Source organism: Lissotriton helveticus, chromosome 5_1 (genome assembly GCF_964261635.1).
Source record: "Lissotriton helveticus chromosome 5_1, aLisHel1.1, whole genome shotgun sequence".
NCBI lineage: Eukaryota > Metazoa > Chordata > Amphibia > Caudata > Salamandridae > Lissotriton > Lissotriton helveticus.
In genome coordinates, this window is record NC_136065.1 from 1,000,953,636 (window position 1) to 1,000,968,699 (window position 15,064).

Sequence of the window (15,064 nt, forward strand, 5' to 3'; positions counted from 1 at the left end):
CATTGATTGAAATGGACAGCACCAATAATGAAATATTGTCAGAAGGAGGAGATGACTTGAATGATTTTTTTGATCAATCTCTTGATGGCGAATTTATCGAGTGTTTGGAGACCATAGAGTTACAAGAATCATCATTGCAGACTTTTAATGAGGAGATTCCAGATGAGATGATTGAAGAGGAAATTACTGATGAGGACATGTTACTAGTTGTTTCAAATTTAGAAAATTCTGAAGAATAAATTTATATTTAGAAATCAAAAATTGTTTGAGACATTATTTATTTTTATTTTTAATTTATGAGGTTGTAGCGAAGTGATTGTAGTATAAAATGAGACTTATAGTATAGAGTGCAACATTTTTATGTTACATGGTAAGTTTACTCATATTTACTTCCCTTCTGCCACTATATTATCTCCAATGTGTATTTGACATGTCTTCTTCATCTCCGGCCTCCTTTCTCTCACTGTGTGTCTCCGATGCATCTTATCGCTGGTATTTTGTGTAATTACAGAAGAGAGTAAAATAAAATAGTTCGGAACGTGAAAAGGGGGCAAAGTAGAGTACTCCTCACCCCCTAGGCCTTTTTAGGCGGTCCCAAAAGGATCAGTTTCTGCTTTCCTGAGAGATTATGGTATGAGTTCCATATACCACAATAACTTGCATTACAACATGCAAGATATCTATCTCCTATTACCAACTTTTGGAGATATTCGCGCTAAGCGCGAATATCTCCAAAAAGTAACACCTGCCCTGAGCAGTTCTTAGCCATGTTATCCAATGGGAGGTGGATAACATGGCTAAGAGTATTAGCTCGGTAATGCATGAATATCGCTGAGTTTTTAGCGATATTCATGCATTGCGGCCGTTTATTATCGCATTTGCGATAAACCTTGATAATAGTAAGGTTTATCTTCGATAATTTCTGACGATGCTTAGTGGTAAAAAATTGGTTGGTAAGCATCGTTAGCGATAAATATCGCTTAACTTTGGTAATATGCCCCAACGTCTGTTAACGTTCGATTCGAAGGAAATGAGGAAGTGTTGAAAAACATTGTCTGCGCCATCTTGCCTTTTTTGAAATGCCACACTTTTGTCGTGCACGGCAGCCATTTTAGATGTCTTGACCAGACCCACTCTCTGCACGCTGTCGATTCGTAGCATGGCTCCTCACCCTCGCAAGCATCTTCCCCAGGCACTGGTCACCCCCGCTCTCTGTCTTATGCATGGGCAATAAACCTCCCCCCATCTGCGCTGCTCTTCCCTGAGAATCACACTGTGCCCGCCCGACACCTCCCTTTCGCCCTATTCACTACCGCACCCTGTGACACTCCTCTTCCTCTGTGTCCGATTGTCCAGGCTATCAGCTAGCCCTGCAGATGTAGTTTATGGCCCCAGCTGTAAAGAATCACCCCTCTTCAAAGGAGTTATAGTAGATCAAGGCCCACACCCGATGAGATCCGTCACACCACACGTGTTCCTACTATCTGAAAACTATCCTGTATTGTGATTGGGGAGGGGACCGAGCCTGAAGCGGAAGATTCCAGGAATGACTCTTTGTACATCAAAGTTTTTACAATTATGTGTCACATAAAAAATATATAGCACTCCAACAAAGTAGTAGGAATATAAAACTTTAATAACATATAAATATATACAACAAAACAAAAACAGTAAAAACATTTAAACAACGAAGAGACCGTGGCAATTTCTTTTGAATTATCCAATAGATTTATTGAAATTGACAGCACCAATAATGAAATATTCTTGTCAGTAGCGGTCTGTTGTGCGAATAGTTCCAAGGCAGCAGAACGCGCTGAAATCTGGATGTCACGAAGGTGATGTCTAGCAAGTTGCCGCCCAGCAAATAACGGCGTGGGGCGCCGCGGGGGTGAGTGAGTCCAGTAGGCACCACAGCTATTCTTACCGGCATTGCAGAATTACTGCTGGGGACAATGCCTGTGCTGGAGCAGGGTCACAGCAGAAACAAAAAGGATTCTGTTGAAGATGTTGTTGGTTTTCAATTTGAAAACAGTTCTGGTGTCAACTGCTATGCTAATGTAGTGGTTAATGTTTTGTTTTCTCTAGAAAATGTAAAAGAGGGGGAGGCAGTCCAAAGTTCCGTTAAAAGGGCAAAGGAAAGGATCGGTGGTTTGAACTATCAGTCAAAAAGGGGAGGGGGTGCAACAATTTTTCCTACCGGGTCACACTGTGCTTTCACCGGAAGTGAGGTCTGCAGGATTCTAGTAATTCAAAGTGAGGCTGGCGCCGACGTCCCGCGGATACAGTTTCGTCACTCCACGGGTGATCATGGCAGTCATTCCCCATCGGGGGTGGGAGACTCCCGCGGCTCCTCTAGAATCTTCAAGGTCGTGGAGGACTACGGTGGTGGAGTCAACCAGTGACCGGGCCATTTCTTTATGCTGGGCCCGCTCTTGCCAGGTCGACCGCCATTTTGAGAGTTCGGTAGCTACTGGCGATCGCGGGGTCAAATGAGCGGACGGGCTCCACCCTGCCGGGCGAGACGTTGCAGCATGGCCACAGTGGAAGAACTCTTTTCCGGGCGCCTGGACCGCTGAGGGTGCAGCTGGGAAGCCTCCACTGGGGAGGCGGGAGAGGCCTGTTCGCACCGTCTCTCCCTCCCAGTGCACCCCACGGCGTCTCGCTTGAGATTTGTTATGGCCGGACCAGGCGATGAGGACGAGGGGGGGGTCGGAGGCATGTGCAAGACATCCCCCCCCAGTGTTGTCGCAGCCATTATAAAAGAAAGAAGTGTCCCGTCCGTCTTCGGGCCGGGCTTCCGGTGGATGTCGGCCGGACGCCCCTGGCTCTGGCCCCATGAACGGGTTTCTTGGTTTATCGGCTGCAGCCGGATTCCGTCGGCCTCGGCCCCCCGACCGTTGGTGGCCGGACCGGAAGAGCATGTGGCGGGACTACCTGCAACTCTCAAGGGCCACTGCGGCCGGACTGGGAGAGAGAGGGGAGGGTCGAGGAGACATTCCCCCCCCCTGCAACTGTTCAGCGTTGTAAAGGCAATCCCCTGGCCGGGTCCCGTTGGTCTCGGCCTCTCCTCCGGCTACACCCTACGTTAGGATCTCCTGGCCGAGGCGTGGCAGCAGGACCTGCCTTATATGGGCTGCTCCCGGCTGGGCGTAGCCGGAACCCTGCCCCACCTTGGAAGTTTCCAGAGTGGGGGCGGATGTTCTACTGACTTGCATTTTCCCTAGTCTATCGATTTTTTGGGCGTGGCAGGCGGTGGGACAGCGAGGGGTGATTTGGTTTCTCTTACTGTTTTTCTGGTCTCTCACCACTGGCATATTTTAACGTTTTCTTGTTTCTAGGACATTAATAGGTTTTATCATTACGTTATGTTATCGTTTCTTTGTTCGTTGTTTAATAAAAGTTCATGTTCATCAGTGGCCTACTGATTTTCGTTTTCCTATTCTTTTCTTTCCAGGTTGTTTCATGCTAAAGTTTCTGTTAACAGGATACAGTGATCACTTCGTTATTATTGCATATGTCCTTTTCACTAGGGGTGCTCTCTGGTCGGGCCAGATGACGTATGTCTAGTAAATGGTCCGGGTGAAACAGGTGCATCAATCAGTGGGGAGTAGATAGGCATGACAGATTACAACGGGGGAGAAAGGTCCGCATTACGTACCCTTTCACTACTTGCAAAGATTTTCCTACGTTTATTTGCAAACAGGGAATACCTCCAAAAAGAACTAATTCCCAAACAGTCAATGTTCGGACAATCAATCAATCAATGAGGAATGAAATAGGTACGACGTGTTAAAGGCTTGCGTTACCTACCCTTCACTATCTGCAAAGGGAGAGAGAATATTCCTATTCTTCCTCGTTTGCAGGTAGAGAAGATCCTTAAGAGAATTAACATCGAACAATTCAATGCTCGATTGAAACAATCAACAAGGGGTACTGTGAACACAAATGAACGCCGCTTATGTACATACGCATTGCTATTTTCAACAGGTTGTTCCTAATGTTTCTATTTTAGCGAGGTCAAAAAGAGATCCCATTAGTGGCCTACTGATTTTGCTCGATTCCTTTTGTTTTTTTACACGATTTTTCGCTATCTGCAAAGACTAAACAGAGTATTGCGACTCTGTGCTTGTTTGTAAATAGAGAATGAACCAAAGAGAACAATCAATCAAATGGAGAGAGAAGCAGGCACGACGGATTACAAAGGGGGAAAGGGCTGCGTTAACTACCCTTCACTATCTGCAAAGAGAGAGTACTCCTAATAGAAATGAGGGGTGGGGGGCAGCAATCAAAGCAGATCAGTGTGCATAAACACGAAAAAAAAAATTCTTACCACGTACTTGACATTCGACAGCTTATGATATTTGCTATTAAAAAACCATTGAAATTCACTGAAAAAACCATAGGTTATAGACCATATATAGTTAGGAATTAGCATTTACAAAACCTTGAAAATTCACTGAAAAAACCATAGGTTATAGACCATATATAGTTAGGAATTAGCATTTAAAAAACCTTATTTTACTCACACAAAACCATTGAAATTCCATATATAGTTAGTTGCACTAACTATATATTGCGCACCCGCAATCCACTGCTGATGATGTCACATATTACATCATTCATGACATGGTCAGTGACATCACTGATGACATCACTGATGACATCTCAAATGACATCACTGATGACATCTCATTTGACATCAATGACCACATCACTGATGATATCATTCATGTGACAATACAATGCATCTCCTCACATTTTAATATAACCTCTGTTTCACCCAGTGTTAAAAACAGAGTATAATTTTTGAAACCATTGACACACCAATACTAGTTACTACATACGTACTCACTGATTCCTACGTCTACACACACATTCACTCATTCACCCATACAATCATTCATACATACAATCACTCATGTTTACAACACAATCATATGCACTCATACACCTATACAGACACTCACACTCTGCCACTCATCCATGGAGTTACTCACACACCTAGTCAGTCCTGTAAAGAATCAATCACACTTCCATTTTCTACTCTATACAGTTAAACATAGAGCACCTTACGTTTTCAACCATATACTAACACATACTTACTCTCTTATACAATCATTGATACAAGTACACATTGATCTGTACAGAGTCACACACCTCCCATCCAGCCACACACACACTCAGTCTCCCATGCAAATACTTGGGCAATCAATCAATAACCCATATAGTTACTCATATAGCTACTGATCAACACATGCAGCAGTTTACAGAACAACAGACATAATGATGCACAAATTAAGACAGTTTAGTCACTAACCCATGCACTCAGTGAGACACATTTAATCACTCACTCATACATTCAGTCATGCACCTACTAAATCCTTCGTCCAGACACTTATACATCCACTCATTCTTCAATATGTAAGACATATTTTAACTTTACAGAAACATAGTCACTGGATGTTGTCATCAGTGATGTCATCAGTGATGTCATTTGAGATGTCATCAGTGATGTCATCAGTGATGTCACTGACCATGTCATGAATGATGTAATATGTGACATCATCAGCAGTGGATTGCGGGTGCGCAATATATAGTTAGTGCAACTAACTATATATGGAATTTCAATGGTTTTGTGTGAGTAAAATAAGGTTTTTTAAATGCTAATTCCTAACTATATATGGTCTATAACCTATGGTTTTTTCAGTGAATATATATATATATATATATATATATATATATATATATATATATACATATATATATATATATACCAATCTATGTGAATTGTGGTCTAATATGTTTTTGGTATAATACAAAGGATATTTTCATATAAACTTGTGTGGAGTCGCTCTTTGTGGAGTTCCTAGTGTGCTACTGGTATGTGTGTGCTGTGCAAATGCTTTACACATTGCCTCTGGGATAAGCCTGACTGCTAAGCCAAGCTATCAAGGAGGTGTGCAGAGGTAATCTTGGGTGTGTAACTCCCTTACCCTGACTAGAGTGCTAGGTTTTGCCGGAATCAGGTGCATACCCTAGCCAACCAGGACCCCCATCTCTAACACATACCCATTCATGAATCCATATAAACACTCACACATCTGCTCACTCACCCATACATCCAATCACACAGACACTTACAATACAGTCACTCTCGCAGCAATTCACTTAACCAAACACCCACTCAAACAGCCACTTACACAACCAGTCACTCACTCATAGAGCCATTCAGACACCCGCTCACTCACCCATACAGTCACTTACACACCCACTTACCCACCCATACAGCCACTCACAGGTACATCCACTGACACACCCACTCCTTCACAATACAGTCACTGACACAGCCACTCACACACCCACACACCTACTTATATAACCATACAGCTACTCACACACCTATTCAATTCACCAATTCACGCACCTTGAATATCTATATATATATATATATATATATATATATATATATATATATATATATATATATCTACATATACATATATCTACAGATATATATATGCATATATTACCTACTGGCGGTCGCCAGTAGGTATATATAGTTAGGATTTTTCTCTATGGGATTTTTGAAAATTCTATGTCTAATAACTTTGGCGTTTGTGGACGGAATTGGCTGAAATTTTCAGGAAAATGGAACATTTTGTTTCTGAGCAGCCCCTGAAAATTTGGGCGGGGTTCGTCAAGGGGGGGCCGAGAAAAAAGGGGGGTCCCAAAACGCGTTTTTCCCATGTTAATTTCCATAGGGCGGTTGGCCTCACTTTTAGCCCGAACGGCTGAATGGATTTGCATGAAACTTGGCAAAATTGTAGGGACTGTTAGCCCGATGTGCCTTTGCTAGGTCTCAATATATGTGCTCCAGTGGATTTTGATAAATGAACGTTCAAAAAAATATATATATCTGTAACAGCGCTCCGGGTAGCGCTCCGGTTCGCGTACTTGACGCGTAACGGAACTTCGCGAAGCGAAGCTGATTGGCTCTCCGGTGTCTGTCAACATTCTAAACAGTCCGGAGCGGCCGCCATCTTGTCTCTCAGTAGGATCGAGAGACAAGAGGAGGCCAAAACAAAGGGGGAAATGACCATAAGGGGGCATAGTAGATCCTCCCTCACCCTCTAGGTTTGATGTGGAGGCTTTAAAAGGGCCCCGCGGGCAAAAAAAAAAAAATTTAAAAAAAAATATCGTTTTTTTTGCGTGGGGAGCGCCCGGTACGCTTTTGTGCAATGGGCGGTGGTAATCTAAATGATGAGGGGGGGCAGCGTTCAAAGCACATCAGCGTGCATAAACGCAAAAATGTTTTTATCTACCACGTACTTGACTTATCTCTAGCTTTATTAATACAATAATCAATAATGAAAAATCGCCATCAATAGGGTTGTCCGTATTCCCAGTCAGTACCCTTCCCCGCCCGCCATGTGCACAAAGACCGCATACATCCCCCATAACGTCAAGGCTAAGTAACTAGAACGTCATAAGGAGTTGCAAGTCGCTCCCATACTGGCGCCATTTTGGTCGAGGCCAGGCAGGTCCAGAGTATAGCTCAATGTCTCCAATAAGTAGCGGCAGGACCAGAATCCCTTTCGGCAGTTCTGGCTTCGTCATTACGAGCACTAGAAAACAAGACATTCTGGGCAATACCACCCTTGATGCAGCCCTTTATTCTACAAGATGGTGTCTTTCAAAAGCCAGGGGTATAGGAGTATGTAACAAGCGAGCCATTTAATTGAAAAAACTAAACGTGACAAACGGTTGCAGAATCAGTGAAGGTTGATTTTTTAATTGAAAGTATAACAGGATCAGTTACAATAAAATCGTCCATACGCACACCATGGGCGAGTATCATGGGTAACATTACTTCGAAGCTTTATTAATACAATAATCAATAATGAAAAATCGACATCAACAGGGTTGTCCGTATTCCCAGTCAGTACCCTTCCCCGCCCGCCATGTGCACAAAGACCGCATACATCCCCCATAACGTCAAGGCTAAGTAACTAGAACGTCATAAGGAGTTGCAAGTCGCTCCCATACTGGCGCCATTTTGGTCGAGGCCAGGCAGGTCCAGAGTATAGTTCAATGTCTCCAATAAGTAGCGGCAGGACCAGAATCCCTTTCGGCAGTTCTGGCTTCGTCATTACGAGCACTAGAAAACAAGACATTCTGGGAAATACCACCCTTGACGCAGCCCTTTATGCTACAAGATGGTATCTTCCATTCAGAAAATATTGTTGGCAGCATTTTGAAAGGAAAGATAAACGGACGTTCTCCTAGTGAGTCTCACATTGTTACATTTATGAAGAATGTTGAAGAGTAGTATGTTGAAAATCTGAAGCCATCGTTCTACAAACTCTCAACCAGCCTTGGATGGAAAAATCCTGAAGAATGTACAAACTGAAAACCAGTTTTTGTCTGCATAGCATCAGCAGCAACACTTTAGTCAGCTTTGTGTGAAGCCGCCATCTTGATCCAATCAATACCGTCCCCCTGCACACATTCAGGGACCAGGCCGCATTGCGAGGGCACCGCAAGACGTGTCTTCAGTTCAAACGGATTGTGGGACAAGGTCCAGAATGAAGAGTCACCAAAAGGCAAAAGGTTCCGCCAGACCCCGGGAGCCGGCCGCCTATGTCAGGGGCGATCTCAGGCCACACCAGGGCAACAAGACTTGGGGAGGGGGCAGGAGCCAAGCGCCCCCTCCCAGTCCGCGCCACCACACCGCCCCTCGGGGGCCTCCGTCAAGCGGTTCAGGGAGGCACCGCAGGCAGCGGTTCTTCAGATCAGTGTCTCTCACCGGCAAGGCTCCCCTCCGTCAGCAGCGATCGTTGGCGCTGTGGTTGCGGCCGGAGGCCCCGCCTAGTCAACGCCCCGGCCTCTCCATGTCGTAGGCCACAAGAGTGGGCGCAACTCAGCTGGATGGCGGGTGAGACGCTGTAGCCGCAAGAGTAGGCGAAACTCAACCGGCCGAGTGAGGCACTGTGCCGCAAGAGCGGGCGGAACTCAGCTGGCCGAGCGAGGCACTGTGCCGCAAGAGTGGGCGGAACTCAGCTGGCCGAGTGAGGCACTGTGCCGCAAGAGCGGGCGGAACTCAGCTGGCCGAGCGAGGCACTGTGCCTCAAGAGTGGGCGGAACTCAGCTGGTCGAGCGAGGCACTGTGCCGCAACAGTGGGCGCAACTCAGCTGGCCGAGCAAGGCACTGTGCCACAAGAGCGGGCGTAACTCAGGTGGCCGAGCGAGGCACTGTAGGTCTTCCTCTCACAAAGATGAAAGTCAGAGTGAGGAAACAAGGAGGGGTTTTCATCATTTGGGACAAAAAAATAGTTCTAAACCAATGAAAAGTGTCATTTTTAGGTCACATGACCTAGCCTTACATCATTAGGAAACCAAAAGTGAAATGAACCAATGAAAATTTTTATTAACAAGTCACATGACCTGTTATGCTTACGTTACGCGCTCCGCGCCGCGCCGCGCCCCGGATCGCTTCCGGGAAGCTGCGCTTCGCGCCTCGCTTCGCGCATCGGGTGCGCTAACGCGGCGCGTCATATGACGCATTACGCGACAACGCGATACTACAGTGTTTCTGGATGTTTCAGACTGAAGCTGGCGTCAGCATGAGAGCACCCCGTGGCTACGTCGTGACCGTTCCGCGAGCAATCATGGCAGTCTCTCCCCACCGGAAGTCTGCGGGAGTCGGGGGCCCCGGTGACTCTTGTAGAATCTTCAAGGCTGAGGGGACGCTTTTGGGAATGGGGCCCATGCCCTAGCAGTCAAGCGTCCGAGTTCCAGGGTTGCCCAGAGCCATCCTTGCAGGCCAGGCCCAAGTCTGTGGAGCCGACCACCATTTCGTGAGCTCCGTGGCAGCCGCCTGTCGCTGTACCGCAAGAGTGGGTGCAATTCAACCGGATGGCGGGTGAGACGCTGTAATAGCAAGAGCAGGCGCAACTCAGCTGGCCGAGAGAGGCACTGTGCCGCTAGAGTGGGCGTAACTCAGCTGCCGAGTGAAGCGCTGGGGTGCAGCTGAGAAACCTCCACCTGGGGATGTGGGGGAGGCTCGTTCGCGCCGCCTCTCCCTTCCAGTGCACCCCACGCCGTCTCCTGGCGCAGGCATATGTGATGGTCGGACCAGGGCACCGCAGGACATGTCTTCAGGTCAAACGGATTGTGGGACAAAGTCCAGAATGGAAGCGTCACCAAAAGGCTAAAAGTTCCGCCGGACCCCGGGAGCCGGCCGCCTACGTCGAGTGAAGCGCTGAGGTGCAGCTGTGAAACCTCCACCTGGGGAGGTGGGGGAGGCTCGTTCGCGCCGCCTCTCCCTTCCAGTGCACCCCACGCCGTCTCCTGGCGCAGGTATATGTGATGGTCGGACCAGGGCACCGCAGGACGTGTCTTCAGGTCAAACGGATTGTGGGACAAGGTCCAGGATGGAAGAGTCACCAAAAGGCAAAAAGTTCCGCCGGACCCCGGGAGCCGGCCGCCTATGTCAGAGGCGATCTCAAGCCACACCAGGGCAACAAGACTTGGGGAGAGGGCAGGAGCCAAGCGCCCCCTCCGAGTCCGCGCCACCACACCGCCCCTCGGGGGCCTCCGTCAAGCGGCTCAGGGAGGCACCACAGGGAGCGGTTCTTCAGATCAGTGGTCTCACCGGCAAGGCTCCCCTCCGTCAGCAGCGATCGTTGGCGCTGTGGTTGCGGCCGGAAGCCCCGCCTAGTCAACGCCCCGGCCTCTCCATATCGTAGGCCGAAGAGTAGTCGGGGAGAAATCCCGGGAACGGCGGCATGTATTTGGATCGATGTTGCAGCAGGCTGCCATGTAAATAGTTATTTAATAAAACGTTGTACACTGTTACTTTGCTGGTGTGTTGTATATATTTATAATATTTGCATAGGGTTTGTCGTTATTTTGGGCGGGGTGGGCGGCGGAGCCGAGCTGTCTTGCAGCCATCATGGCGTCGAGCTCGGTTCCTCTCACTAGTTTCATATTTCTCATGAGGGGTTGTTCCTAATGTTTCTATTTTAGCGAGGTCAAAAAGAGATCCCATTAGTGGCCTACTGATTTTGCTTGATTCCTTTTGTTTTTTCTAACGATTTTTCACTATCTGCAAAGACTAAACAGAGAATTGTGACTCTGTGCTTGTTTGTAAATAGAGAATGAACCAAAGAGAAGCAATTCCAAAACAGTAAATGCTTGGATAACAATCAATCAAATGGAGAGGGAAGCAGGCACGACGGATTACAACGGGGGCAAAGGCCTGCGTTACCTACCCTTCACTATCTGCAAAGAGAGAATACTCCTAAAAGAAAAGAGGGGGGGCAGCGTTCAAAGCACATCAGCGTGCATAAACACGAAAATGTTTTTACCTACCACATACTTGACATTTTAAAGCTTTTGATATTTGCTAATAAAAAACCATTGAAATTCACTGAAAAAACCATAGGTTATAGACCATATATAGTTAGGAATTAGCATTTACAAAACCTTGAAAATTCACTGAAAAAAACATGGGTTATAGACCATATATAGTTAGGAATTAGCATTTACAAAACCTTATTTTACTCACACAAAACCATTGAAATTCCATATATAGTTAGTTGCACTAACTATATATCGCGCACCCGCAATCCACTGCTGATGATGTCACATATTACATCATTCATGACATGGTCAGTGACATCACTGATGACATCACTGATGACATCTCAAATGACATCACTGATGACATAACTGATGACATCTCAAATGACATCACTGATGACATCACTGATGACATCTCAAATGACATCACTGATAACATCTCAAATGACATCACTGATGACATCACTGATGACATCTCAAATGACATCACTGATGACATCTCATTTGACATCAATGGTCACATCACTGATGATATCATTCATGTGACAATACAATGCATCTCCTCACACTTTAATATAACCTCTGTTACACCCAGTGTTAAATACAGAATATAATTTTTTAAACCATTGACACACCAATACTAGTTACTACATACACACTCACTGATTCCTACGTCTACACACACATTCACTCATTCACCCATACAATCATTCATACATACAATCACTCATCTTTACAACACTATCATATGCACTCATACACCTATACAGACACTCACACTCTGCCACTCATCCATGGAGTTACTCACACACCTAGTCAGTCCTGTAAAGAATCAATCACACTTCCATTTTCTAATCTATACAGTTAAACATAGAGTACCTTACATTTTCAAACATATACTAACACATACTTACTCTCTTATACAATCATTGATACAAGAACACATTGATCTGCACAGAGTCACACTTCTCCCAGCCAGCCACACACACACTCAGTCTCCCATACAAATACTTGGACAATCAATCAATAACCCATATAGTTACTCATATAGCTACTGATCAACACATGCAGCAGTTTACAGAACAACAGACATAATGATGCACAAATTAAGACAGTTTAGTCACTAACCCATGTACTCAGTGAGACACATTTAATCACTCACTCATACATTCAGTTATGCACCTACTAAATCCTTCGTCCAGACACTTATACTTCCACTCATTCTTCAATATGTAAGACATATTTTAACTTTACAGAAACATACAGTCACTGGATGTTGTCATCAGTGATGTCATCAGTGATGTCATTTGAGATGTCATCAGTGATGTCATCAGTGATGTCACTGACCATGTCATGAATGATGTAATATGTGACATCATCAGCAGTGGATTGCGGGTGCGCGAAATATAGTTAGTGCAACTAACTATATATGGAATTTCAATGGTTTTGTGTGAGTAAAATAAGGTTTTGTAAATGCTAATTCCTAACTATATATGGTCTATAACCCATGGTTTTTTCAGTGAATTTTCAAGGTTTTGTAAATGCTAATTCCTAACTATATATGGTCTATAACCTATGGTTTTTTCAGTGAATATATATATATATATAAATATATATAATTAATATCTGTGAAATATATATGTATTCAAATGTAAAATATATTGAAAAAATAATATATTTAAACATTTTAATGTTTTAAAAAACTAAAAATGATGTATAGGTAAATATGTATATATGTGTAAAATTAATATATATTTATCAATATGTATCAATAAGTATCCTGCAACAAATATCTATTATCTTTAATTGTATAGCAAGGCATGGCGACTAATATTATGCAGACTCCTTTAGAGCTACCAAACACAGCAATAAAGATAGAGCACTGTACTAAAATTAGAACTTTCAACATTCTTGAACGTGCCTAAGTACTCAGAACCCATAGTCAACTTCTTTATTTGTTGCTTCTCAAGCACAGATAAGTACTAATGCTGAGTCAAAGTGTTTATGTGTGGTCTTGACTGAATATGGTGGATTAATTCAATTATCTTGTGTTGGGATAGTAGTGTGCATTTATTTTTAGGAGAGTGCGTTTTAAGGAGGAATGGAGTTGTTTTTTATGTCGGAATCTTCCATTTTAAGAAGGGAGGGTAAATTTAGTAAATAATTTTATGTGCAAATCATAGCTTTGTAGCATCTCCAGGAATATTTCAGACGTTTTCAGCTATGCCTCCCCAGGTTGTTCGCTTTGTGGTGTGGGGAAGCTGTTTTTGAATTTCGAAAGAGGCTACCAGTAATGGACGCAAGACTCTTACCTTATACGCACAAAGTCAGCGCATTTTGAGCAAAATTCACGACTGGGTTGTCAGAGTTAGGTGGCTTGCCAGAGGTGCATTAAGGTGGCAAGCGGGTGGGGTTTCAATTACTGTGAGACTGATTATTGAATTGTCTGGCCTTCTCTATGATCATGCTTGAGGAATGAGGTACAGCGGATATTCTTGAGGATTCTGATTGAACTCATTGTAGTTTGCAAATCATAGTGGGCACAATATTCCTGTAGGCCATGTTGTGGTGTTAGAACAGATTTCTGACTGTAATGTAAGGTCATTGGGAGATCGCGATTGAGTTGCACAGAAGTGGATCTAGTGTAATAGTAGCTGTTTGAGGGAGATCTTTTGAAGTTTGAGGTATATTTGAGCTATCATGGCTCATTAAGAGGATCAGAGTCTAGATACTTCTGTGTCTTTAATACAAAATTTACATCTTGATATTCACCCATCATGACTGCGGAAAGTTTGCATTATTAAGTAACCCCTAGCTGCCTATCTAAGGCACACTCAGCTCAGAATTGGATGTTTCAAACTGGAAAGGTGGTTTCTCTGCGGAGTGCACTAATACCCAAAAAGTCATGCACACAAACAGAAATATAGTTGAATGACTGGTGGACGTTGCGAAGTACCAGTTTATCAGGAGGTGAAAAGATCTTGGTACCATGTTAACGTGTTATCACATCACATTCTCCAGTCTTTTGAAACAGATAATTGAAAGTTATAAAAAGCACATAGAACTTTTGCACTCCTTTCCAATCATAACTGAGTCTGCAGCGATTATTTCACTCAAAGAAGAAATCTTGGTGAAGAAAGCGCTGTTTTTTAATACAGCACTCTACCAAATTTAGCCATATATATAATACTTGCTCCATAAAGCACAACTAAATCCCACTACGTTCTTCCTCCTTTTTGATAACTTTTTACGCTTTTTTGGTAAACATTTGTTCACTATCACATATCTTCTATACAGGCTGTATTACTTTTGTAAAGTGATATGATGGTCATTGTCCCAATTTTGAACATTGTTCTTGCAACACTACTCAGTAAAAGAACTAGCAAAGTGTTTTAAACGTGGGAAAGACATGTGCAAGAATCTTAACTGACGTGCCTCTTTCTTGTCGCCTAAGAGCGCACAGGAGCATGAGTTACAATCTCTCATCTGATGGATTTTTATAGGTTGACTGAGGCACAAAGGGAGTTGGGAATAATAAAATAATCCATCTTTGTGAAGCCCAGTTGGCCACACAATAAGGATCAAGAATCGGTAATTGAAGTTAAAGAAATGTAGTTTCAATTAATTCTCTCTCCTAAACATGAATACATTCTAAAATCCTCAAGTCAAGAATCTAAGTCTAGAATAAGGGTGGGTGGAA